Genomic DNA, 27,797 nt, shown 5'->3' with positions numbered 1-27,797 from the left:
GACTCTCTCCGAATCTCAGCAGGTTTCTGTTACTGAAGTTTGTTGAGCGTGTCCATAACGCTCTCGGCGCCAACGATCCCATGACCAAATGCGCCGCTCTTCGTTGTATCTTGTCAATCTCTTAATACACTAAAAGAAAAAAAAAAAAAAGTCGACGCACCCCGAAGGAATTATCCTATTGGGATGGAAATCTGTGGGTAAGATGTACATGTACAGAGAGATAAATGATTACAATTTCAGAAAAACTGGGTGGTTTATTCGAGAGAAAGAGCTTCACAAATTGAGCAAGTCAATAATGCGTTGGTCCACCTCTGGCCCTTATGCGTGCAGTTATTCGGTTTGGCATCGATTGACAGATTTGTTGGATGTCCTGACAGATATAGTGCCAAAATATGTCGAATTGGCGCGTTAGGTGGTCAAAATCCCGAGCTAGTCGGAGGACCCTGCCCACAGTGCTCCAGACGTTCTCAGTTGGGAAGGGATTCGCCGACCTTGCCGGCCAAGGTAGTGTTTGGCGGGTATTGTCATGCTGAAATGTAAGCCCAAGATAGCTCACCATGAAGGGCAACAAGACGAAGCGTAGGATATCGCCGCTGTAAGGTTGCCGCGGATGACAACCAGAGCAGTCCTTCCATAAAAAGCAATGGACCCCCAGACCATCACTCCCGGTTGTCGGGCCGTATGGCGGACAAGAGTCAGACTGGTACCAGAACGCTGTCCTTGGCGTCTCCAGGCACGTCTTCGGCTCGGAACCTCATTGACTGGAGTAGAATTGTCTTCAGTGCTGAGTCCCGATTGAAACTGAGCCTCGATAAGCAACAAAGACGTGTGTGGACACGCCCCGGACAACATGAGGACTTCAATCTGACTGCCGCCCGCCATAAAACAACAACAACTATTCTATCCATCAATGCCAAGCCGAACAACTGCTTGCATAAGGGCCAGATGTGGACCAACGCATTACTGACTTGCTTAATTTTTGAAGCTCTTTCTCTTGAATAAATCACCCAATTTAACTGAAATTGTAATCATCTGTTTGTCAGCGCATGTTCATCACATCTACCGATTTCCGCGCCAATCTGATAATTCCTTGGTGATGCGTCGTTTCTTTTTTGTCGGAGTGTATGGTCCAACCTGATAAGGGCCCCAGACTGACGAGTGATGTTCAAACATAGAGTGTTCCGTAACCACTTTATTCGTGGACGAGTTCGTTCCTTAAGATTCTTCCTCTGAACCTCAGTCTGGCAGCTGTTTTTCCTACTACGCGGTCTAGCCACATTAGGTGACCACCGCCTACGTTCTACGCCAACGTGCACTAACCACTTACAGACGGCATGTGGCAGCACTGGCAGTGGACTGCGTATAAAGCGTGTCGAAGGCGGGGGGAGGGGTAGGACGCGGAAAACAGTGCAGTCTTTGTTGTAACGCGGAAACGGGAGTGGTCATTGGCTTTCGGTCCAAAGGTGAACGCATTTCCGAAACGGCTAAGTTTGCACAAATCTTCGTGTGCCACCGTGCGTGGCAAGATGGCGCTATCCAAAACCGGCGCGGACGCAACTGTAGTGCACCACACGGCCCCCAGATGGCAGGGGCGGAAGACGGCTGCAGGGACGTGTGCGGACCAACAGGCGTGCAACTGAGCCGAGGGGGCTGGCTCCTCGACGTTTCTGCGTGTGGGCGTGTGCAGCAGGCGCCTAGTTGACGCACTCGTGCCGACTGCCGTTCATCAGCGAGCATCCGGATGCGTGTGCCCTGATCCCCAGGCCACCAAACTCCCCGGATTCAAACCCAATCGAGAATCTGTGGGACAGCCTCAACCGTGAAAGCCAGCGCAGCCGGCCACGGCACTGGGGTCGGCATGTCTCAACATTCCTATCGGTACCTTCCAGAATCTCACTGGCGCGCTTGCAGCACGTTTGCCCTGCAAAAGGTAGTTTTTCAGGCTTTACCTGGTCATCACATTAAGGTTACTGGGCCGTGTATTGGCTGTAAGTGGTCATTCAACTTAGGTCGCTACCCGCCCCTACAGCTGTGCGTGTTATTGTGCTACTTCCGGATCGAACCTACCCGGCGGATTAACGGCGTGGGTCGGTGTGCCGGCCGGCCCGCATGTTGTTTTCACACAATTTACCACATCCCACTACGTGAATACCGTGCTGATAACGAAGTCTCAGCCTCAGTAAACGATTCGCAAAAATTTACAAAATTTCCGCTTACTTTCACATGAATAACACTACAATGATGTACATGTGCAATACGTCCCAGAGGATACCGAGGTGGTGACAGGAAGGGTATCCGGCCACCCCTTAAATTAACTATGCCAAATCCGTTCACAACCGTGCCAACTTTTCGGTGATGCGGGACAGAAGCACAAGAAAAGAAAATTCAACTTAATTGACTTCTCGACTTTTATGGTAGTTATTGTTTCAACTAATTTGTTATCACTAATGTGATTGTACAGTTGTGTATTTCTTCTCCTGTGTATGCATACTGAGTTACTTTTATTTACGTTCAAGTGCAACTGCCAGACCCCACACCGTTTACGACTCCTCTGCAGATCTTCGTGCAAATCTGCAGTCTTCTGGAAGGTCTTCGGGACAGCGGTTAATAGGGGACACTCCCCCACCCCTGGAATCTGGAGTACAGAATTTTTATTCATATATTTATTGGATAACCATCAACTATCTGGAATATAGTAAGTTTTTTGTGTCACCGACAAAGTTTAGTTCTCGTGGCATGACATTTCTCAAAAGTGAGACTGATTTGAGGTTGGCTTAATAAGCCTGGTAAATTTCTATGAAAGAATGGAAAATTTTTTGTTGCTCCTCCATGGTTGGTAAGCTTGATTATTCCAAGAATCGTATAAAGAATTTTAAAAATGACAGCGTATTCTTCATTGTTGACAGCCGTCTGAATTGGTCAGTACGTCGTCTGCGATTGAAAATAGAGAAAACTGAGTTTCGTGCTGATTAAATATCATCATTTGAACGGTTTGGACTGCCGCACAAATCAAAACAGAAATGGATGAAGTTCACGCGGAATGTGCAACGTCATTGAAGATAATTTACGTTTGGATTAATGAATTTAAACGTGGTGGGGCAAGCACCGAAGACGAAGCCCACTCCGTCTGTCCATCCAATTGCAATTACCACAAAGGAAACCACGGACAGAGTCCACGATATGGTAGTGCAAGCACCCCAATAAAATTTTGTGAAATGGCTGAGACTGTAGTCATCTCATCGGAGCGAGTGCATAATATTCCGCACGGAGAATAGGCTACGACGAAACTATTTGCGAGGTGGGTGCCGCGATTGCTCACAGTCGACCAAAAGTGCATCAGGCACAACGTATCAACACATGTCTGGCGATGCTTAATCGCAATTCGCAAGACTTTTTGCGCCGATTTATCGCTGTTGATGAAACCTGGATCCATCATTACACACCAGATTCAAAACGCTAGTCGAGACAATGGACAAAGGCTGGTGAAAGAGCACCGACGAAGGCAAAGAACATTTTGTCAGCTAGTAATATGATGGTCATTGTTATTTGGGATTCCCAAGGAATAAACCTCATAGATTACTTGGAAAGAGGCAAAACCATAACCGGACCCTATTATGCTTTATTGTTGGATCGTCCGAAACTTACGTTGGCTAAAAGAAGTAGCAAGGCTGGCATGCAAAAAATGCTCTTTCACCAGTATGGTACACAATCTCATAAATCAGCGATAACGATGATGCAAGTGCATGATTTGGTCTTTGAATTGATTCCTAATCAGCCCTATTCACTAGACGTATCCCCAAGTGACTTCTTTCTGGTCCCTGGCTTGAAACTCTGGCTTGTTGGGAAGAAATTTTCATCAAATGAGGAAGTGATAGTTGCAGTCAACGAGTATTTCGCTGAGTTTGACAGAACTTATTTTTCCTGTGGGATGAAAAAGCTAAAGGATCACTGGACCAAGTATATATCCTTTGTATATCCTTCAAGGGAGACTGTCGAGAAGTAAGGTGAGTTATTTACGAAACAAGTAATTTGCTTGCCTTTTTACCACATCCTCCTACATCAGACATGGCTGTTTTTATAGTCTTACCCACCCTCTGGAAAAATTTCTGCGGACGCCCATGGGAGTGAGATGGGTGGGGGGGAATCTCACCACTTCTCCCCTGCAGCACTCCTTAAAGAGTACTAGAGTTATGTTACCCCAATTTTTTAAAAAAATTTATGTTATAGTATTGTACTTCAGGATGTCATACCTCAAGTGTAATTTTTCCTAGGTGGAAAGTGTAAAATCATTAGGATGATACAACAGTGCATGGATGGCTCCCAGGCAGCAGTGAAGTTCAGAGGATCCATATCCCCCACCTTTCCAATTAAAACAGGCTTACGACAGGGAGACGCTCTTTAATGTGTCCTCTTCAACCTTGCATTAGGGAAAGTGATTCGGGAGAGTAATTTATATCTATACAATGGTCTCCGATTCGAACACAGTGAAGTAAAACTCCTGGCTTATGCAGATGATATAGTGTTGCTGAGTGAAAATGAAGAAGAACTGAAAGACATGTACAGATCTCTCAGGCACAGTGCCAGCAAAATGGGGATGGGGCTTTTGATTAACCAAGAGAAAACCGAGTATATGGACATAGGTAGTCATAAAACCAAATCCTTACTTTGAAATTGACCAGCACTCTAAATTCACAAAAGTTCTCCAGTTTAAATACCTTGGATCACGTTTCAACAGTAACAATATCATAACAATGGATATAAATGAAAAAATAGCCTCAGGGTCAAGATGTCTGTACTCACTAAGCAATCCACTAAAACGTAAAGCTCTGTCAATCAGCACAAAGATGAAGATATACAACACTATCATCTGCCCCGTAGCAGTGTACGATTCAGAAAGCTGGACAGTTACAAAGAATGAAAGAGAAAAAACTGAATGTTTTCGAAAGAAAAGTAATGAAAAAAATCCGGGGACCTGTGTTGGAGAAAGGTGTATAGAGAATTCGAAAGAACAATGAAATTTATCAGTTAATGAAGCAACCAACTATCATCCAGAAATTAGAAAGCAGGAGACTGCAATGGGCTGGACATGTGGCTAGAATGGAAAACAACAGAATCACCATGAAACCATTTGAAGGAACTCTCCAGGCAACAAGACCATTGGGCCGACCCCGTAAAACAAGGTGGAAAGATGACATAGAGAAGGACATCGCAGCATTAGGAATTTGCACATGGTGGAGAGAGGTTGCGAAAGAGTCATCTTTTTATATCTATGTTTAACTGAAATTTATTCAGTTCAGAAATATACTTACAAATTACCTCCTTCCCACCCCTAACCTCACTCCCACCTCTAGAAATGCCACGAATGTCCTAGTCCCACATCTTTTTTTTTTTTTTTCGAACTGTAAGTAATATTTTTCCTAAATTTGGTTGAAATTTCTCCAAGCGTTCCAGAGTTATGTTTTACATGTAACTCCTTCCTATCACCAACCCACTGCAACAGTTAAATAGTATCGGGACTGCCACCACTGAGCCGAACAACCCCTAAAGTAATGGGGTCGACCTGGCGTTGTTCTCTATTATTTCTTAAGGTTGGTTCTGTCAGATTCCCACCTCATTGCTAAGGGTGCTACGGGATTACCTGAAGAGTTTGTGTTGAAATGTGTGTGAATTCCTAAGGGACCAAACTGCTGAGGTCATCGGTCCCTAGACTTACACACTACTTAAACTAAGACCAACACACACACGCATGCCCGAGGGAGGACTCGAACCTCCGGCGGGAGCGGCCGCGCAATCCGTGACATGGCGGCTCAGAGCGCGCTGTCACACCGCGCGGCAGAGTTTACTTCCACAGGTCGTAAGTCATATAAATACCAAGTTTGGTTGAAATTGCTTCAGGCGTTCCGGGAGATAGGCGTAGTTTTATTTGATTACAAAAATAATGCTGAGTTACTGTAATCAATCAAAACCGTAGAATAACCGTTAGTACACGTTTACGATGCTTTACAGAGAAACGGTCACATAGAGGTTTGTTCTACGTCTTCCACTTGTCTATACTACAGAATCAGTTCACCAGATGGCGGGTGTTTCTTGTCTCAGTGAAATCTTCCGGGAGATACCACGTGTCTTCTTCACCTATGCGGGAAGCTCGCGAAAGCAGCACATCCGGGCGCTGGGACACAAGGAGCTAAAGTGCACCGTGAGATGGAGCAGTGTGCAGGACGACTAGAGTCGGTTTTCCGTCGAGTTCCCAGAAAGGACGCGTGCAATTTCCTGCCGTGTTCAAGGTTTTTTTTTCCCCTAATGAGCTCGCCGTCGACGACGAGACAATAGATATAACATCGTTGATGTTTCCGTACGACCTTAACGCGTTGCCAATGGCAATATCTTGACACCTGCCACGCGGGCAACTTTTGGTCATACACATGTCTCGACGAAGTCTTCAATAGCAAACAGTTTCATGGAATAGTCCCGACAGCAGACATGAATCCGATCAAGTCTATTTGGCGCGCTTTCTGGAGGCATGTTGCTGTTCGCAGCCCTCCTCCCAGCCCCCTGCCACTACGAGATCAGCTTCACCAGACTAACATCACTGACTTCTTACCGAATGACGGTGTAAGAGGCAAAGACGAAAAGTTCCCGGCCGGCACAGAGAAGGCATTGATATCCACGTAATTTAGTTTTGTTACGATGGTACATGTTGCACAGGAACGTAAGTAGTATCTACAGCGACACGATTACTATGAAATTCAAAAGATAAGTGTTTGCAGAAGATTTATAGGACCACTTTCTAATTACTTCTCCAATATTCAACTTTCGAAAGAACGTGGGGAAAACTAAAACGCTTCCGTGCGACCTCTGACTTCAGTTATTTTCATTACGATCGTCATTTCTCCTTGTGGACGTGGAAGTCAAGAAAATATTTAGCATCCGGAAGAGAAAGTTAGTGATTGAGATTCGCGAAAACATTTCATTGCGTCGATAAACGCCTTTGTTTTAATGATTCCCATGCCAACTCGCTATCACATCTCACGTTCGCGATAAAACGAGCTGCCCTATTTTGAACTTTTTGGATATCCTACGTCAATCCTATCTAATAAGGATCCAGTACTGTGCAGCAGTACTCCTTATTAGCAGGCGAGCCCTAGCAGTCCAAATGCAGCATGAAAAAATACTCCTGAAGAGGACGAACAAAGGTAGTGCAGGCAGTTCTTTAGCAGATTTCTGCATCTTCTACGTATTCTGCCAATACAACGTATTCTTTAGTTTGCTATCCCGAAAACATTTTCTACGTGATACTTCCAGTTTAAGCTGTGTGTAATCGTATTTATTTGAAACGACAACCTCTACATTTAGTTGATTTGCCTGACAGTTCTTGACTTTAGTTATTTTTTGCGACTTCTCCGTGGTGCACGAGTGTCACAGTATTAGGTAAGTCACTTCCAGAACAGTGCACGACTGGAACACTCGGCTTAGGCCCGAGTAGAAACGACCCCATTAAGGCTACTGAAAGCAGTTAACAGGCGGCCGCCACACAGCCTGCAGCGCAGACGTGAGCGGACGTCTTCACTGCACGTCCATCAGGTGGTCGCCTTAAATAATTCAACGCACGGCGCGGCCGAACTGTAGGGGGTGCAGCCTTCGCCACACACGACTCACATTCCAAGTGAGTGTCTGAAGCACCGTAACCGAAGACAGTGGCAAAATACACACGTTTCTGCAACAGACTGTCCACATTTGTTGCAAGTCGGGCGATAAAATGACGAGGAACCGTGCACAGATGGTTAGACATGCGTGTCATAAAACACGGCAGTTCTGTTATACTGAGAGACGTTCTGAAAAAAAAAGGAATCGGATGTTTCAGAACCCAGTGAAAAGTGGGATATAATTTAGTCTGTGGGAAAAGAAACCTACCCAGCACTAGTAATGTCACTGCTGCTTGTCTGGCGCCACAGTTAATTCAACGAAAGTCTGGATGTTAACAGATTTCCGTCTCTTTGACGTATGAGGTAATTTCAAAAAGTAACTTACACATTACTAGTGAATCCTGCACTGTCGAGTTGAGTAGTAGTGAGGATGAGTAATTCACAAGCTTTCAAATGACGTGATGAATTCCGGAGTCGAAGAGTACTGATACATCGGACTAAATACTGGAAACGCGCTGCAAGTTCCGCCAAATCTCCTAACTCGATAAAGTGTTTGTCTTTGGGAGGTGACACTGGTCTAACGAAAAGCGACACCGCTTCTTGCTAAATAGGCGGAACAGAGCAGCGGGTAACCCGCGCACCGCCACGTCGACTCCCTGAGCCGCTTCTCCCCTGAACCGCGCCGTCGGCGGCAAATAGGATTACACGCACGATTGATCAGCAAGTACTGAAGGCGGCTCATCTGTTACCAATGTCAGGCTTTCTGTTCCGCAACCAGGAAGTTACAGCAACCTGTACAAAACCGCTGGCGTCGGAAGGTAGTGACGCAAGTGATTTAGGGTTTACTATGGCTTTAGGTGATAGCTGTTTAAGTCGCCCGTGAAATGATTGCAAAACTACAGGGAGTATATCTGTTGTTCAAAATAAGAAACACCAATAGTCACTGTGAAACCGATATCTTGACCTGTGATAAATTATTATGGGCGAACATTCTAAATGCATAAATAAAATTATGTTACTGCAATAAAGAAACAATATCACAGCACAATTACTACTGCCGCAAACAATACGGCAAGACAGTGGAAACGATTTATACAGAATAGTAATTGGTCTGGAGACATCTAGTCTTACTTGCAGAAGTTACTGTGCTCCTAATATTACCGCCACTCTTCTCGACAAATAAAAAGCACAATCAGACAACGTCGCACAATGATCTGGAGCATCTACATCTGTACTCCGCAAACCACCTTGACCCTTTCACTATACCTTTTTTTTCCCTTTTTTGTGAAAGTCATTAATGTATCGCTATTTTAATTAATGTCGTAGTCAGAAGTAACAAAAAGGGAAAAAAATATTTCCTGCCGTTTCGTTTACCAACGCAGAGAAGGTTGGCAAATGTGTGTCCCACTGGTATTTTTGACGTAGGCAGCAATATGTGGTAAATCCTCACAGTTCTTTAATAACGTGTCGTTGGACAGTTGCGTCCAACTGGTAGCGAAAGAGGTAAGGTAGGTGGCTGAGGTTATGTCTGACATTACTATCATTTCCAACTCTTTCCATTCACGAATGGTGCTTGGGAAGGGCGACTTGTCTCCGTATGACCTGTAATTTCTCTTGTTTTGGCGCCACGGTCGATCTATGTGGGAGGTAGTAATTTGTCGATTGACTTTTGTGAAAGCGTAAGCTTTGGCAATATGGCCCCTCCGTGATGCACAACGCCCCTCTTATACCGTCTGTCTCTGTAGTTTGACAAGCATCTTTGTGAAATTCTCACGTTTACTAAACTTACATTTCATAGGTATTCTTCCAATGAATCTCGCCCCGGCACTTTTGCCGTATTTTATATAGTCATTCCACAAGTCGCTCTTGACGGATACTTCCAGATTACGGTCGTTAGTGTTTCCGGTGATTTATCGCCAATGTTGTAATTGAACAGTAATGGGTCTCGCGTTAATTTATGCGCAATGTGCTACATTTATTTACGTTGGGGCTCAACTGCAAGTCTCTGCGCGGAGCATCGATCCTGTTCAATTGTTCCTGTATTTCACTAGAATTTTCTGGCGTTGTAACTATCTTCTTACAACGCTATCATCCCCAAATTGTGTCACCGAGTTTCCGACATACCGACCACATTCATATGTATCGTGAACAGAAACGGCCCAATGCCGAACTCTTTGAGTACCGTGTACCGTTTCCTATGGCCTTCTAGCTCTCACAGCGCGATTCCTGTAGGTTCCTTGTGTTAATGATAGACTATTTTTTCAGGTGGTCCTTTTGCACGGAGTCTGGTTGGAACCGCGCAGAATCATCATTAGAAGCACCTGAAGTCAACAAGAGAAGTCTTCAAAATTTTGAGCGCAGACTGGAACCGTCAGCCCCACTGTAGTACGGAAAAAATTCCGTCTAATATGTACAGCACCTGAATGTAGTACTTCACAATTCTAAGTATTGCTGATGGACCGGAAATGCCGCAGAGATCCTAGTATAACTGAGTTAACAGTGCTCAAAAGCAATGATTTCAGTACAAAATTAGGATCGTAGGAACAATACACAACAAAAATAACAAAAGATACACGCGCGAGATGTAGGAAAAAAATAATTTACAGTTATTAAAGAAAGATAGAAGAATGCGATTTTGCTACCTTAGGTCAGTGAGCGATGTTTCTTCAAAACATTATAAGCGAAATGTCTGTGGATTTTATAAAAATAGCAACTTGAAGCACTTTACCATTCCTGAAATTATGAAGTAATGCCGGTATTTGCAGATATTCGATCTGTGAGTTTCAAACTAGCTCACAAACTTCATCTCTCTGCGAGGTTTTGTTGTTATTACTTATGACAGTACTACAGAATCACCGTTCTCATCGCCAACGATTTATGTGAAACATGCGAATGTCATACTGAGTGTACCTTTCTGCCTCCAGTCATTATCTTCATATTCGTTTGAAATGGAAAGGTAAGGGTGAAATAAAGCCTGTTCACGTCACTACTTGTTGCTGATCTGTTCTTCAGTCCGAAGACTGGTCTGATACAGCTCTCCACGCAGGTCAATGTTATGCAAGCCTCCTTATCTCTGTATAGCCACCGCAACATCCGTTTGAAGCTGCTTACTGTATTCAGGCCCTGATTTCCCTCCACAATTTTTACCTCTCCCCCCCCCCCCCTCCATCCTCCACTACAAAATTGACTATTCATTGATACCTCAGGATGTGTCCTATCAACAGATCCCTTCTTTTAGTCAGGTTGCATCACAACTTCTTTTTTCCCAGATTACATTCAGTATTTCCTCATTACTCATTAAATGTACCCAATTAATTTTCATCATTCTTCTTTAACACCAACTTTCGAAAGGTTCTATTCTCTTCTCGTCTGGTTTGCTTATCGGCCACATTTCACTTCCATACAAGGTTACGCTCCGGACAAATACCCTCAAAACAACTTCCTAATACGTCACTAGAAGGCCTCGTATGTTACTATTCATGTTCTTCGGCAGTCCTCTACGAAAATTTGCACAAACACTGTTACTTTCGCAATTAACTTTTGTTTCATTATCTAGACATCTATGAATATACGACTGTCCGTTTCTTATCCCCTCTCCTCATACGTGGCAAGGAGCTTAAAGTCAGTTAAAATAACAAAGAGGAAAAATGATAATGATTTGGGGTCAACCGCCCCAATAGTGCAGGAAACAGAAGCTTATAGGAACCGGCAGCCGGCCGAAGTGGCCGTGCGGTTAAAGGCGCTGCAGTCTGGAACCGCGTGACCGCTACGGTCGCAGGTTCGAATCCTGCCTCGGGCATGGATGTTTGTGATGTCCTTAGGTTAGTTAGGTTTAACTAGTTCTAAGTTCTAGGGGACTGATGACCTCAGCAGTTGAGTCCCATAGTGTTCAGAGCCATTTGAACCATTTTTGAACCGCCCTGTCAGTCAACAGTACAAACCGTTTGGTCCGGGTCAGAAGGTCATCGGGCCAATGGCGTGTGCACCCGGAACTCTGGGTCGCATTCTTGTTTTATCGAGCAGTTCCAGATCATTGGTATACCGCATCCGCCTCTGTCCGGTCCAAAGACCAGACCCTTCGTGTGTAACACTGCCGTACGCCGGGATGTCAGAGTCCACTGTGGGTATTTTTACAGCAGACAATGCGCTTCTGTCTATTCAACATTACATCAGTACCGACAGCAACTAATTTTAATCTAGAGATGCGTGAATTGCACATCACTGGACAAAAGCAATCGTTGTACCTGTCTTTAAGAAGGGTAAAAGGGCGCTCTGGGAAAATTAAAGAGGAATAACACCACTGTTCCACTGCGTGGATATCTATGAAAAGATAATTTTACAGAATATTAGGAATAAGATACAAACGCAACTAAGAGAAAAAGAACAAGTATTTCCACATGGAAGATCAACTACAGATGCCATATTTACTTCCAGACAGGTTGTAGAAAAGAAAAGGGAATTTGGGAAAGACATCGTAGTTGCATTCATAGATAGAAAATAGGTTTATGGCACTATTAGAAGGGAAGAGATAAGTCTAAGGCAAGGTCTGAATAAACTGGAATTGTTATAATGAATGCAACTGAGAATTAGATATATGTAGAAAAAGAGCCTGAATCGTGTTATAATAGAGGGCAAAAAATCAGAATGGTTTATAGCGGACAGAGGGATCCAAGCAAGGTAGCGTGCTCTCAGCAGTGCTTTTTAATATAGTCATGGACAACATCCTGGGAAAGTTCGCCAAGAGGCAGCAGGAGACCACAAGGAAATCATAGCACATGTAGATAATATGATTTGGGAAGAAAATGATCAGAAATTGGAAGAACAATTAAATATCTTGCAGAGAGTAATTGATGAAGCAGGCATGGAAATTTGTAGTAAGCTCTTATGGGACCAAACTGCTGAGGTCATCGGTCCCTAAGCCAACACACTACTTAAAGTAACTTAAGCTAACGACAACACACACACCCATGCCCGAGGGAGGACGCTAACCTCAGACGAGGGGAGGGGGGGGGAGGGGGAGCCGCATGGACCTTTGCAAGGCGCCCTAGCCCGCGCGGCAAAGCAGGGATGGAAATAAACTTAACAAAAAGTAAAGCAAGGAAAATCAGCAGGAAAAAAACGAAAAATTAAGGATTTCAGTTACAATGGAAAAATTATTAAAGAAGTAGATGCTCAGGAAAAAAATAACCAAGAAAGGAAACATCAAGGATGAAATTTAAGCAATAGAAAACTGTTCGAAATTTTATTGTTGTGTATCGGACATAATTAGAAATTGGAAAATACTTGCCAAAGCAAATATCGTGGTATAAAAGTCGTATTATCTGCCAATTTTGACCTATGGATCAGGATGTTGGAGTTGCACAAAGAATGGTTGGGCCACATTAAAAGAATGGGAAAGACCTATAAGAAAATTCCCAGAATGGACAGAATCTGGACGAATACCAAATGGAAGACCACGAACAAGATGTAAGAGACCAGATGAAGGATGATGTGAAACTAAGTGGACTGCGCGGGGAGTAGTAGTTGTTAAATGAGTGATTGTGGGAGAGAAGGGAAGCTTGCAACAGGCTCTGTGAACGACCAGCATAAGCAGAGAAGTTTCAGGAGGAAGAAGAAGGAGGAGGAGAAAGCACATGCAAGCACTGATACCATAGACCCCTTTTGCCTGAGAGTGAGACAGAGGGGAGGAGGGAAGAGGAATGGCGGAATACAGATCAAATTACAAGGCGAAAATACGACGGGACGAGAGGTATACTAAAGAAGCAATGAAGTTACGAGTGATGAAACAAGCTCCCCTGTGCAAAAGCCTCGTACTTCTCTTTCAACGACATATCGAGCGAGTGTTTCTGCTCCAAGACACTACCCCAGTTCGTTCTACGCAAGACAGAATTAGATATGTTACCTCTTTGGGCCATCAGATTTTGCCGCTCCCTACGTATTGTCCTCACATGGCAGTCAGTCTCCGTCCTCTTTCCTCGGATGAAGGAACCATGCGTGGCATTGTTTCCAGAACGAGGTGACTTTCGACGTGAAACGTTTGAAAATGCTGACCCGTACAAGACAGTTCTCCGCCACGTCATTTATCGATGGCAATAATGTGTCGCGTTTCAGTGTGAACACGTACAGGACGACTAACACCGTCACTCAGTTTCATGGTCGCAAAGATTCCCCCCCCCCCCCGCCTCGAGGTGATAATCAAAACTTTATGACTAGCCCTCGCGCTCAGCAACGAGAAAGGATCTCTAACACGAATGCGACTTAAATGTAAGTCAGATATTTACAACACCGCCCAATGCTACGTGAAGGTGCTACTCACATTGCACAGCCGTCAGCTTTAGTGGTAAGATGGCCGAGTGGACAGCCCGTCAAAAACTGAACACAGATCAAGCATGAAAGCAGGAAGAAGGTGTACTGAGCCGTGAAAAATAAAAAAAAAATAGAAACAGTGAACAGTCCAAGCTCAACAAGTGCAAAACTGGGAGCAGAGCTGAAACGACGGCGTCGTGGTTACGTGGTGACGGTGCGAGGCGGGCGAGCCGTGTTCAAATCTAACTCATGCCTTTGTTTAATTTTCTGTCCTTGTTCGCTGTCTTCAAATTTGTGTCTGTGACGTGGTGTAACGTCCATTCGCAACAGCGAGGTGTAATAAGGTAGGGACCTATAATGACAGTTGATTCTGCACAACAACTCCATTAGCAGCCGAAAGGAAGTGGCTCCCGAATGGGAACCGCAAACGTTCCATGGCAAGGCGACAAGTCAACCGAATCCTCGACCGGAAAACACGTCTGGCGTGTCATACACGGCATTAGTGACAGTAGATATGTCGTAGCAATGTCTCATCGACGCACCTAACTTGTACGCCTGATAAGTGAATGAGGTGTGCCTCCTTGCCCGATATAGGTGTTCGTATGAATGTGAACGTGATGATCACTCCCAAGGAAATGATGTAAACATAGTAGTTTGTCACATAAGCTGCAACAAATGAACGCAACAGTTGCACAGTCACACAGTCTCTCTGTGCTCTGTCAAAACATATGTTTTTAATGTTTTTGAAGTTGCGTTCCGTTTTGGAACTTGTGAATCTTTAATTCCTTTGCTGTAACACCCGTTGATTTGTTGTTTTCATTTCTGTGAGACGCCTATATGGTATCCCCTTGCTCTCACTATTCGCCACATTTACTTGCGACGGTAATGTATTCTTATCACATGAATTACATTCTATAACCAACGTACAGTAGGACAATTGGGAAGACTACAAAAAGAGACCGCTTAACCAGGACGCCATGGGTGTTGTACTCAATGTTGCACTCGTTAAGGTTGGACCCCATTCACTGTTTCTATTTCGCTTTTTTTTTTTCACATAGTTCAGTACACCTTCTTCCTGTTTACATGCTTGTATTCAGTTTTTGGCGGGCTATCCTCTGGGCCGCCTTACCACTACATCTGAGGCGGTTGGGGGGGGGGGGGGGGGATGCGATGAGGACGTCCCCTTGTGAGATGCTTACGCGTCCTATTTATTTTACTTTTCGTCACACGCAAACTTGCGCGTGGCGCCTGGTCGTAACGCCTGCAACAAGCGCAACTGACAGCAACGACGGCGAGTCTGCACAACACGAGACGGCAACAGGCGCGTTCTGCTGGCGAAATTTTATCGCGCTGAAAGACACGCGACCAAAGCAACAGGCACGCACAGCGTTCTTGCGCGAACAGTCTGTAACTCTTTACGAGCAACAGTAATCACAAATGAGTTAATGTGTCAAATATCAGACGTTAAACGTGCAATCGTGAACAAGATTTGAAATTATGTTTAAAGTTTGTTGGAAGTTGCAAAGTGCTCTCATTATCAAACACTGAACGAGAACACTCTGCGTAACCTGCGCCCCATTTCAGGCAAGGGCTAGTTTTTCACGCATCTCAATGTTAATGACGTCATATCTCCTGAAATATGTGTTGTGCCATGACGTAATTTTGCAGGTACATCCGTGCTATACATGGATACTATCTGGAAAATCTGTTGCAGAGGTAGTGGTAAAGAAATAACAAATGAAAAATGTCGTTCTTGATTTCCAGTCTTACAACATGAACAAGGAAAATGCAATAAGCGATTAACTTTTTTCACCTTTTTTCGGGTGGGAGGGGGGGGGGGTGAGTGGGGGAGGTTGTCAGCGAGAATAAGTTTCGTAATGGTTTGAATTCATGTGTAAGATTTGTTGAAAGTCTCAAATGCTAGAGGAATAAGTTAGATCGCTGCCTGAAGACATACGGACAAGTTTCTAAGTTAATACTTGTCTTACTGAGTAGAGTATGACAGCATTTTAATTTTTTAACTTCGGCCATTGATTTTATGAAATAACGATCAATCAAATTTTCGTTGCCCCCGAAGCCGTTAGATAAGCAGCCTGTAACTTGAATGGCGTACCACGAACCACAAAGCGGCTAAGCCGTTTAGTAATACAGATACCGACCGACTACACAGGCTATAACGACAATCCAGCGGCAGGGGTGCCACGTAAATAACTGGTTTTCTCTTTTCCTTCAGAAACAGAGAAAAGGAGGCACTCGGTGCACGGGTTGGAGAGACACGTTCGGGCACCTGGCGTTGCAGCCGCCGGCCGCCTGGCACCACTTGTTGTTTCGCCGACGCCCCCACACTGAGCGTTTTTGATTGCAGTCTGCGCCCAACAGACGGGCCAGGTGCCGGGGCGACATTTAAGCCGCTTGCGCTGGGCTATTTTGAAACTCAGTTTGACTTTCAAAGGCTAGCGAAGGGCACTCGAGAACAAAGCTCTGATGCAACGAACGATACCACATCGTGCCAGTCTGTCTTCTTTCTAAGAAGCCACAGAAATATCTTTTGCCTGAAACACTTCACGTAATGAATATACTCGCAGTATTACTCAGCTCAAGATGATGATGGTGAGGACATTGGTACGGCCGCGCTACAACCAGACCTTAAGCAACTATACTAAAATCTCTTGCGTGGAGAACGTGGTTAATAGTGCTAAATCTAGTTTGTGATAAGGGACTAAAAAAGGGTACGCCAGCCATAAAGCAACGAACTAAAACCTCCAACCTAAAATCTTAGGCTGGAATCAAGACACTAGACAAAATTTTAAAAGATTTAAAATACTCGACACCTAAAATACAAGCCAGGCCTCCACTTCGATGTGCGTCTTCCTTCTCGTCAAAGGAAGACTGTACTCATTTACAAAGTGGTGTGTAGCGATCAGTAGGCCACAAACAACCCACACTGGCGGATCCAACCGGCAGAGCATGCATCCATGCTTTATGTGCACACTTACTTCTTCTAAGAGCTAAGCATACAGAAATTCGTCACGAATAATCCATCACAACTTGAGAAGGGCAGTAATGTACATACCTACAACAATGGGCGGAAAAATGACCTTATTACTCGTCGTTGGAGCCATCAGTGGCTCAGAAGAGTTCAATATGTAGCAAGAAAATTTTTTGATCATTTGCCCAATAACGTAAAATACCTGACAGGTGGCGAAGCAAGTTTTAAATCTAATTTAAAATCATTTCTCCTCGACATCTCTTTCTTTTCCATTCACGAATTTCTACTTAAAAACTATTAGCCAATTCCACATAATTTCAATAAAAGACTCGTTCATATGACATATGCAACATGTCAGTAACTCGTTTCCGGAGGCGAAGTCGCGGGGAATGGATACCGTCGGAGTGACAGGGTACTGAGGCGCGCCACACACGGATTCAGTATCCGCACTCCACATACCCCAATGCCAGCCACAATATAGCTCTAGCTGAACAGAAAGATGGTAGACTACAAGGAAGTCGCACACAGTGTCACAGATTTGCTTCCAGATCTTTTCGGCTGCTAACACTGCTTGTTTGTTTCCCCTGATTCTCTGGTACCCATCAAAACGATTTGTTTCCCCTGCTCAACTCATCCTCTCCTTATTATATGCTCTAAGCGCATTGCTTGCAGAAATGGCCCTTGCAGATAAGTTTTGAGGCCAATGTGGTTAATACAGCACACTACAATACTTTCCTTAATCTTTTTACCTTACACCGTATGTGGGTACTTCACTGCAATGCTAAGCCATGTTGCCTAACGGCGGACGGCCGAAGTGGGTAATACGGCTAGGTATTAAATTAGCGATACCAATTTAAATTAATAAAGGATTTTTATTGCTGTATGACAACAGCTGAAACTCTTACAAATATCATAAACGATCATTCCTGAGTTGAAGAAATATGGCTAAACGCGAGAGACGGCGACAAGGGATGAAAACTACTGCAAGGGGAGGGGGAGGGGGAGTAGGCCACCAGTCAAACAGTTTCTCACAACATGCAAGTGCGACTACTTCACCATTTCAAGGCGGAAGTCATGAAGTGACTGTTCTAAACCTGAGCATGGTAGCTTTAACTCCGAAATACGTATCGGACATAAAAATCTACAAACCAAAACACAGCGGTCGACAAATTTTTATTTTTTAAATATAGCTCATATATATCACTCACTGTCTCTGGGTACCACGTCAAATCATTATCGATTAGCTGAAATACAGTACTTAGTAATTGATTAAATTTATGTTGTGACTGAAATTGTGTAACAGCAGAGCAATTTCGCTTGTTGACGTACGCTCCTACCATTATTTGTAAGCCCACAAGAGTGGGTGAAAGTAACTTTTCTAAACAGCTTTCCGTTAAATTATCATACTATGCCGCTCTCCTCTTTTCCTTTGAGTACTCAGTTTATACACGAAGATTTTTATGCCTGAAAAGTGTCGCAACTACAGATGAGGTTCCAGCCTCAATATTGCTTTACAAATCGACATTTCACCAAAGTGTTACGAGCAGTTACATGCATTGGAAAGTAAAATGCTATAACACCCCTAAGCCCATTATTATTAAATGTGGCTTAAAATAAAAATTACCAATTAGAGTTGTAGAAATGCCCTAGATTTGACCGTAAATAGGTTGTGCGATTCTATTACTGATGCAATCATCGCAATCTTTCCGAAGATTGTTTTCATAAATATACGACAAAACTCTGTCCGTAATCCAATGCAGCCAAAGAACGTACAACACGGTTATGCGTTTACACTACGCTGATGTGCTTCGTGTGTTATTGAATGCATAGCTCAGACGCAATCTATGGCTAGAAAATTTCATTACCTAAGTCACTTTCGCTCTTCTAAAAAACGGATGTAAATTCAAATTAACTGTAATGACTAAAATTAATTAAAAAACGAGTGACGATTTTCGAGGATACAATTTCACTCATATGTTTATTAACGGATGGATGTTAATGTCGGTTACCTCGTCCAAAAAGAAATTAATGAAATTATGAAACCCGCTAACAGCGAAAATAATGCTTCAGTGGATGTGCGACTAAATTTTCGAAGAGAAACGAACGTATACAATACTGAGTCGTCATTATGGCAACAATATTGAAGTAGAAAGCCTTTACACACAAACTAAACGCAAAACGAACGTATACAATACTGTGTCATTATAAAAGCAACAATATTTGAAACAGAAAGCCTTTACTCACAAAACAAGCGACCATCAGACTATCCAAAAATAAATTTTTATTGCGGACAAATATACGAGGGTCACTCCAGAAGAAATGCACACTATTTTTTTAAAATCCATCTTTTATTCTACATGTTTGAAAGTTTTACAGTGTGTAGATACAACACAGATAAAAAAAGAAAAACCATTAAACCTGCCCCGTCACGTACAAAACCTTCACCGTGCAAAAATAATTTCTCTGAAAGATTCTATTACACGCTTAAACGAAACTGAAATCAACGGAATCGATGTCTCACTCAGTGGTACTACATAAAGTCCTTACGACTTCAATCACAACTATAACAGAGCGACCAGCAATTAAAGATACCAACATGGTGGCCACTAGAGAATTATAAAAACCAGTACCTTTGTACGCAGCCAGAAGCCTGTTCCTGAATGGCGGTAAAGGACTACTCGGAGAGCTGGAGAATAAAGGGCGCAGAATTCTGGTACTAACGGTGTTCCAAAAAAAAAGTTTACAATCAAGTAGTAATACTCACAGAAACAATCCGTAAGAGATGGTCATATGAAATGAACTGACGGAAACTGACGGAAACTGGCTGACTAAAAACATATATTAGAAGTTTTCAACACAAAATAGAAATGCTACGGTTCACAAGCACCAAGACGTCAAACATCAGAAACCAATTCCGACGGTGTTTTCGACAGAGGTCTCTTTCGGAATAAAGAAGTGACGAACGGGATAAATCCAAAGGAACAACCATAAAAAAGTCTATGTACCCTGTGGACTAACGATCGCAAACAAATCCTCTCAAAAAGACTAAAGAATTTAGGCGCGGAAGAAATAGAAACAAATGCTGAATCAACACTATTAACATGGGCCGAGTTGTCCCAACGAACAAACAATAATAGTAATAATGAACAAAAACATTCCATGAAGACTTTTTTGTTGACTTGATCAGCTACGGCGTACCAAATATTTGCCACCGGAACTTGTTTTCATGGGCACCCATATTTACTACACTGACAAACTCGTTAAGATCATCTGACTGGTGTTTTTCACTGGCTCTTTCAACAGCCTCGAAAACGCCTGACCAACTTTCACTAACGCACATGTCTCACTGTTTCGTATAATACAAATCAACCACACTCTTGGGGAAAGCCTATCTTTTCAAGCTGGATTTTTAAACGATTATATATAATCGCACGTAATCGCCATCTTTCTTATCGTGCTTTACCATCTGCTTTTCTCCACCAGTCGAAAAAATATCTTCCCAGTTACGATCGAAATATCGTATGACATGGTTTCAATTTCCCGCAATAAATCCTACATTTTCAGTATTAACTTATGGCCTTTCAGAAATGCTATTACGTGCAGGGGGCTGTGTACTGTACGTTGTACGAACAAGAAACTGAACCACTTAACTGCAAAGAACAAATCTGTCAATTGTTTAATCGTAGAATATTCGCGTATCTTACAGGCTCATACCTCTCTGGGTTGCGTGGGGAACAGTAGCATACATTAAAAAATGAAGACAAATTTTAACTGAATATTTTGTCGCAGGCTAAAAGTAGTAGTCCATTGTTTTGCTCAGAAATTCTTTTGCTCGCTAAGTAGAGAATTCTGTCATTTCTAAACGTGGGCTTTGTATGCTTTTCACTTGTGACCCGTCTCTAATCAACTAGTTGTCGTCGTGACATAAAACGCTTACCGAACTTCCAGCGATAAAATAATGTTGGAACAATTACACGAAGGTACAGAAATTAAAACAAAACGAGATTATTTCGAGTGTTAGGTGTCCCAGAAGGTTCATTATCATCTGAATCCACCATAGCTAAAACTAGTGGTTTTTTATCTTTTGGTGAATGCTTCGTCGACCAGAAAGCAACACTACATCAGACTGTCCTACTTGTACCTACCAGATGCTTTTCAACTGCAATACCATGTCCCGTACAAAAGACGCTCCCCCCCCCCCCTCCAAAAAAATAGATCTCGAACTTCAAAGTGACTGCCGATTTTGTGGCGACTGCCTAGGAGGCGAGAACCACAAAGCTCCCATAAATAATCGACAATATGTAAGATGCATTTTAACATAGCCACCGTTAAATCAATTCGTCGACCACCACTGAAACTTAATGCACAAAAATCAAACATCCACTGAGTTCTGCGTGGTCTTCGTTAGCTCGACGAGGATGAAGCTGTTTATGTATTGTGTAATGGATGTACACGAAATAGTACGTTTTCTATATACATATATTCAGAAACGGTCACAGCCACACCATTCAGATGCGTAACTCCTGTGCGGCTCAAAAACATTGCCTACGCAAAGGTGAATGTCCGATCTCTACTGCATCGTGACACGCTACCTTTTACCTCCACTCAAGATACCAATACAGTTTAATTTAACGTGACGTAGTTGTATATTACATGCTTCACCAGATCGAGGAATTACAGGAAACAATTTTATGTATGTTGGAGCACGTCGGAACGGAGCAGTGATCCGTGAACACTTCTGAGAAAACATCTCTCAGAGAAATGAATATGGCTTCAAGGACCAATCGCCTGGTGACAATGTTCTCTCGATGTCAGCGTATTCGACTTATCTCTTTGAGGCCACATCAAATTTTAACATGGACATGGACATTGTCTATTTTTGTTAAGGATAATCTATGCAAACATTTTTATGAGGTTGTATACATTACGCATGTTACTATTTGAATTAATTATATCTTAATGCACTGCACTGTTAAAGGAATGCACCCATCTGTTCCTACTTCACGACGGTCTGCGTGGAAAATTTGCACTGGCCAACTCATTCTAAGAGCACATAGAAGTTTAGCTATGATTTGTGATTAGGGAAGATATTTGGTATTGCTGTAAAGATGGAGATATACAAAATGGCTCACCGTTTTGGTCTTGCCATGGTATGACAACGGTACGAACGGAATACCTACAGTTTAAAGCCGAAAACAAATAATTATCACAATGGGAGTGCACCGATTACAAAAAAGGTATAACAGGTTCACTCTCAAGGTTATTCATGCCTCAATCGTAAGTACTGACACTACCTCGGACAAGGGAAGTATTCAATTGAGGCATTAAACAGTAATGCACTGAAAATCTCACTGTTCACGTTTTTAGAAAAGCGCAAGTAATTTTGTATTAGGTTCTTAGACATTATGATAGCTTTGAATGCAACAAAATTAGTTTTTTGACCACAGTTAGTTAATTTGCAGTTAAATACTTTAATTTAAAGATAACGATATTTAAAATTGCGTTTTGAAAGTAAGTACATTGAAATTTAGTGTGTAATGTTAGATGAGATGTACCAGTATATAGTTGTGTACTTCTGCTTTAACGTTAACTTTATACTTTATATTAACTATATAGTTAATTTCAGGCAGAAACCATTTGTGTTTGCATTTGGTCAAATTAGAAATTCTTATTAAGCTTAACCTAAAACACAACGCAACATAAGCAAGTGCTGTAAAGCCAATAAAAATTATAACAGTAATTACCCGTAGGCCGTTACAAAGCATTGATCTGGACCAAATACCTTCTGCGGAAAGGGTTTCATTTCGATAATGTGCAAGTCAAGTTATTTAAAGGTGATAATTTGAAAACAGTACAGGACGAATCGCATTTGTATTTTAAGAGTTATACGAAGAGAGTACCGTGTATATTTCGGAATGTGAAGCAGCTTTAGGTCAATATCATATGATATATTCAAAAGTTGGGACACGTTGTTAAGTGGATCACACCAAACTCTCACAATCCACATTAATTTGGGTTGCTTAAACGCCACTTAAACTATAACAGTTATTATTGAATATTAAGGCATTTTTCTTTCCCTGCTGAACGTTGACTGGAGAGTGGATTTTCATGCAGGAGATAAGAGTCACATTAAACACGATAATCTGTCATCGAATAAACAGCCGGCCATTACAAGGTGGTGAACCGCTAGCTTAACAGCTGTTATCAGCTGGTCGCCGGTAAACAAGTTGTCGCAAATAACAGTAGCGCTGGTGTAGAACCGTGTCGCAAGCGGTTGCCTGGCGTTACGCCAGGCCCACAAGCAAACGCACCCTATCGCCCTTCCCGGCAACTGAAGGACGTTCGCAAAGCAAATGTTCTGGAACATGCTTAATTCGTTATTTTGATGCGTGCTCAAGTTGCTAAAACAATTGGCAGATTGTAATGATCACGTGGCAAGGAGTTCCGTTACAAAATTTTCTGTAGTAGTTGCAATTTTGTCGTTCTCGCGAGTTGTTATGCCTCTGGAAAATGTTTTGGTACTGGGAAACGTTAGTCTTACGGCAGTCGGTTTATTTCGCCGGGAATTACAAGTGGAGACTGTGTGAGTACATCTACAAACAGACTGGATGTTATGTCGACTTCATCTGATGCCTCAAGAGAAAAGCTCACATATTTGGAGATCCAGAGCGACACTTCTAAGAGAACTGACTGACAATACTGTATGACTGAATGTGGTTCCATGACTGCGTTGTGTAGTCTTGTAAAGTATATTGCCTTGTTTGCGTTCTGTAGACAAGACGGCGGTCCAACTGTAGAAGATCTTGAAGGCAGGTCCGGGCGCTGTGGCCGAGAGGTTCTAGGCGCTTCAGTCTGGAAACGCGCGACCGCTACGGTCGCAGGTTCGAATCCTACCTCGGGCATGGATGTGTGTGATGTCCTTAGGTTAGTTAGGTTTAAGTAGTTCTAAGTTCTGGGGGACTGATGACCACAGGTGTTAAGTCCCATAGTGTTCAGAGCAATTTTTTTTAAGACACGAATGTCAGGCCAGTAAGCTTCAAATGTTTTATGATTTCTGTGGACTAACTAAACATGAGTAACTTTTTTGATTGCGCAAGAAAGAGTTTATAATTCAAAAATCTCACTAGCGTATGGAATGAGGTGTATTGTGAAGGGTAGAAGAGAAACTCAAAAACATTTTGTGCTATCATGCATCTGCCACCACCTCTAAGATTTGAGAAAGACACACAGTTAGTTCTGCTGAAAAGTGAGCCCTGGAGCAACTAAAGAGCCCAGAATAACAAGGAGAAACACGAAAAGGAAAAGTGAAGACGAACATGTAAACCAAAAACACAAATATATATATATATATATATATGCAAATGGAATGTATTGGCAACAACAAAGATCAGTCAGATGAAATATAAATTTGAATTAGTTTCCTGACATGTTTGCTAGATGTCTGAATTTTTTTGGGATTTTTCAGGATACTATTTGGAGGAACGCTGACTACAGAGACTGACGTACTACCAACAGGAAGCAAAACCCATACGAATTGATTATAAAAAAGTAATTTTGGTTATCAAATGTAAACCTTTCTAGAATAAAAAATTGTGACTGAAATGACATGACTGCAGTCTATTTTTTATGTTGATATGTTGTTAATGTCTATTTAAAGTTTCAAGGATCTAAATAAGACAGTTAGTCAATGCATAGAGGCCAAACAAAACATGTAATTTACTAATTTTCACAAAAATGTAATAAAGTCAATATGAGAACTAATATGATTAATTGCATATCAAAATATACTTCTATTGTCCTACAATTTTTATCCTACTAAGAATTCGTGTTTTTTAATCACAGCCGAACTTTATGGAAATTTTTAATATTTTTTCAGGCGTTCACTGGCAAGTTACCTTCGCCGCTAGACTACGACGCCGGTTTAGAAATCATCACTATTTCCAAGGCTCATAAGAAATTCTGAAATTCTTTTGTGCGGATTACTCGTATACGATGGTGCACAAGGGTGAATTGTTGTAAGGTGTGACACCTGGGACCCGAACCTAGATCTCGATTAGGTGGCTCCCAAATGTCGACCTCATCCCTGGGGACCTTCCCTCGTTGAACCGGTTTTACTACACATCCTCCGCAGAGGCAGCAAAGCAGCATATGCACACAAAACAAACTATAACACATAAACCAAAAGTAAAATGAGCTGGTAATGTCAATCGTCCCCTTTCTCCGGACGTGGCTGCCGCAGAAGAACCAAAGTGATGCCGTCGCTAATGCTGGATCCCTTTTGACCTGCAATTGGAAACAAGTGATTTTGTACTTTAATGGGTTTGCATTAGGCAAGCCACGAGTCGAGTACCATGCTGTTGCTCGAAACAACCGCGAGAATCTCCAAGGGATAAAGCCGATTGATACATTTTGCGAAACAGCTGATTTAAACAGACTTGCCAAGCTTCGTCGACTAGGCCTTGATCTATCATAGAATGTAACACACGTGACTGTCGTGATGTTTTAACGTGTCCTATGTCGCATAACTAGACACTTTAGGCGTCGAAACTAAAACGGTTTCGTATTTTTCCAATGTCAGATACAAATATAACGACGTACTGCACTAACGATTCTACATTATGTATCCCTTAATGTCTCCAGATCTGTTTAGTTGATTTTTGCAGAAAGAGGACTTTACAAACACCCTCTTTTTCATAGATGGTACGCAAAGAAGCAGTCCTCCTGCAGGTTTAGGGAGCAACCTTGGGGACGGAGCGAAGTGGCGCTGTGCTTAACAAAGTGCACTTGCTTTCGGGAGGAAGGCACTTCAACTTCCGTTCTAGCCATCCAGATTTTGGTTTTCGTGGTTTCCCTAATTAGCTTCAGGAAAATGCCGACGCGATTCCTTCGAAAAGGAGATGCCAATTTTCTTCTCCAACTCGAGTAAGCGCTTCGTCGATCTCATTGTCAACGGGACGTTAAACGTTTATCTGCCTACCTCCCCTCGGAAACCTTAGACAAATGATTCCGATGAAAACTGCCACGGTTTATTTAATGTATACTGACAGGTATCCTACGATCTTTTTGTCTGGAAAAGTCCACAAAATGAAAATATATTTTCGATCGTGATCTTCTGTAACATAGGGAGTCACTATGCTGAGTTACATCTATTCTAAATACGAAGTAATTCGTGCAATTACACAAGATCCATCCGAATTTTTGTTCTAATAATAAATCCTTATCCTCGATTCTTGACAGAATCGATCTCCCATGTATGAAACGTCATATCTCCCAAACTACGTGTCGTACAATAATATAATTTTGCAGGTACATTTACGGGTATATGTAGACAATGCCTGTAAACTGTGAATAGAGTTAACTGCAAAGTGTACTGCATGCAGAAGGTATGTGTAGTAAGTGATAAGAATTTTTCTTTATTCCTTTTGTGGGGCGTGCCAGCGAGAAAAAGTTTCGTTAAGATTCGAAATTATGCGTGAAGTTTATTGGAAGTTGCAAAGTCGTCTCTTTCTGGATGAATATAGTCTGAGTAATTTGCGCGCAGTGCGTAACGCTCATTGTGTAAGTTATTGCGTTAAACCTACAACATACGATTATCGTCACACTAACCACCGCAGACACATGAAGGCGACATTTTGCAGCAGAAAATGCCACGGCAATCATTTCTTGATATGCGACCTATCGATCGTTGCTACTGCACTGGCAATATGAGCGTACCTCTATGTGCAATGAAAGAGTGCAGTTTCTATTCAGCCATCCGCTTTTCGGCTTACTGTATTGAGAACAATCTTCAGTAGCAAAGTACGTAGTCCATATTGCTGACAGCAACTTGGTGATAAAGCACGGATGCATTCCGTATGCTGTACTGACAAGTGTATACTGTATCGGAAGACAGATGACCAGTCTCAACTGCAACAGTCCGGGAACGACACGTTGTATCACTGAAAACATTTCACAATAAATTGAGGCGAAATGCAATAGGCAGAAGACTGAAAGCGCTTACTCAGTTGCACATAGAGATACCTATTATTTACCAATTCAGCGCTATTGGCGAATCCTGATATTACAACTGAACATTACAAGTCTCGTGTTATTTTTCACGAATTCAACCTAGGTCACAGGCGCATATGACAAACATTATCATACAACACGAGTCGCTTGTCGGCAAAAAGAGGCTGAGAGAGCCAGAGAAATGGTGAAAGTGCAATGTGTCACTGTGCATGCATGAGAGCAGCTCGCCCGCCCGCCCGCCCGCCCACGCACGCACCTGCTGTCCGCGTACTGACTGCTGGTAATCCGGTGTAGCTGGCCAGCCGGCTCGCACTAACTGGGCCCCTGGACACCGGCCCACCACTCTTTAGCTCGCCCAGGATGTTGCGTCACGCAGGCTATCGCCTCCGTCCCCACCACTCTACAAGGTGACTCGACACATCCCTTTTTATTCCCTGAATGGTTCAACATATCGAAACGAGGTTTTCGGTAAACGACAGAAGGCTGAGTGGCACGTAATATCGTTAGACGGTTAATACTATTACTCTTGTATTAACCACGATAATGACGCAATTATGATATTTTAAGTTAAGGAAGAATAAATAAGAAAACTTTATATCCTGTCAAAGGTGGCAAAAGACTTGGAAGATCAATTGAACGCAATGCTGAAAGTCTCGAAAAATTTATACTTCAGTATAAAGACAAGTTGTTATGTAACGTCGGTACCAAAAAATCTCTAAAAGTTCTTGAGCCAATTTACTTCACATTTTTGCACCACACTAATGAACATGTGGACAGACATTGGCTATTTTATACTTTTTAACGAAAAAATTTGTAAATATATATTTAATATGGAAATGGGAAACGTTGTT

General features: G+C 42.6%; 1 protein-coding gene across 3 annotated transcripts in view; it reads right to left on the bottom strand.

Annotated features, from left to right (window-relative positions):
• The window catches only part of LOC124711172 (fructose-bisphosphate aldolase-like), a 128,665-nt gene that overhangs the window by 52,593 nt on the left and 48,275 nt on the right, over positions 1-27,797 (bottom strand). Inside the window, exon 1 of one of the 3 annotated variants that reach the window (XM_047241097.1) lies at positions 27,203-27,345. The exons of the other annotated variants lie outside the window; for them this stretch is intronic. The gene's annotated coding sequence lies outside the window, so the exon portion shown is untranslated. Of the gene's footprint in view, positions 1-27,202; positions 27,346-27,797 lie in introns of those variants that run through there. 3 annotated transcript variants of the gene reach the window in all.

Source organism: Schistocerca piceifrons, chromosome 8, assembly GCF_021461385.2.
Source record: "Schistocerca piceifrons isolate TAMUIC-IGC-003096 chromosome 8, iqSchPice1.1, whole genome shotgun sequence".
NCBI lineage: Eukaryota > Metazoa > Arthropoda > Insecta > Orthoptera > Acrididae > Schistocerca > Schistocerca piceifrons.
This window is presented reverse-complemented; position numbering and strand designations above follow the sequence as displayed.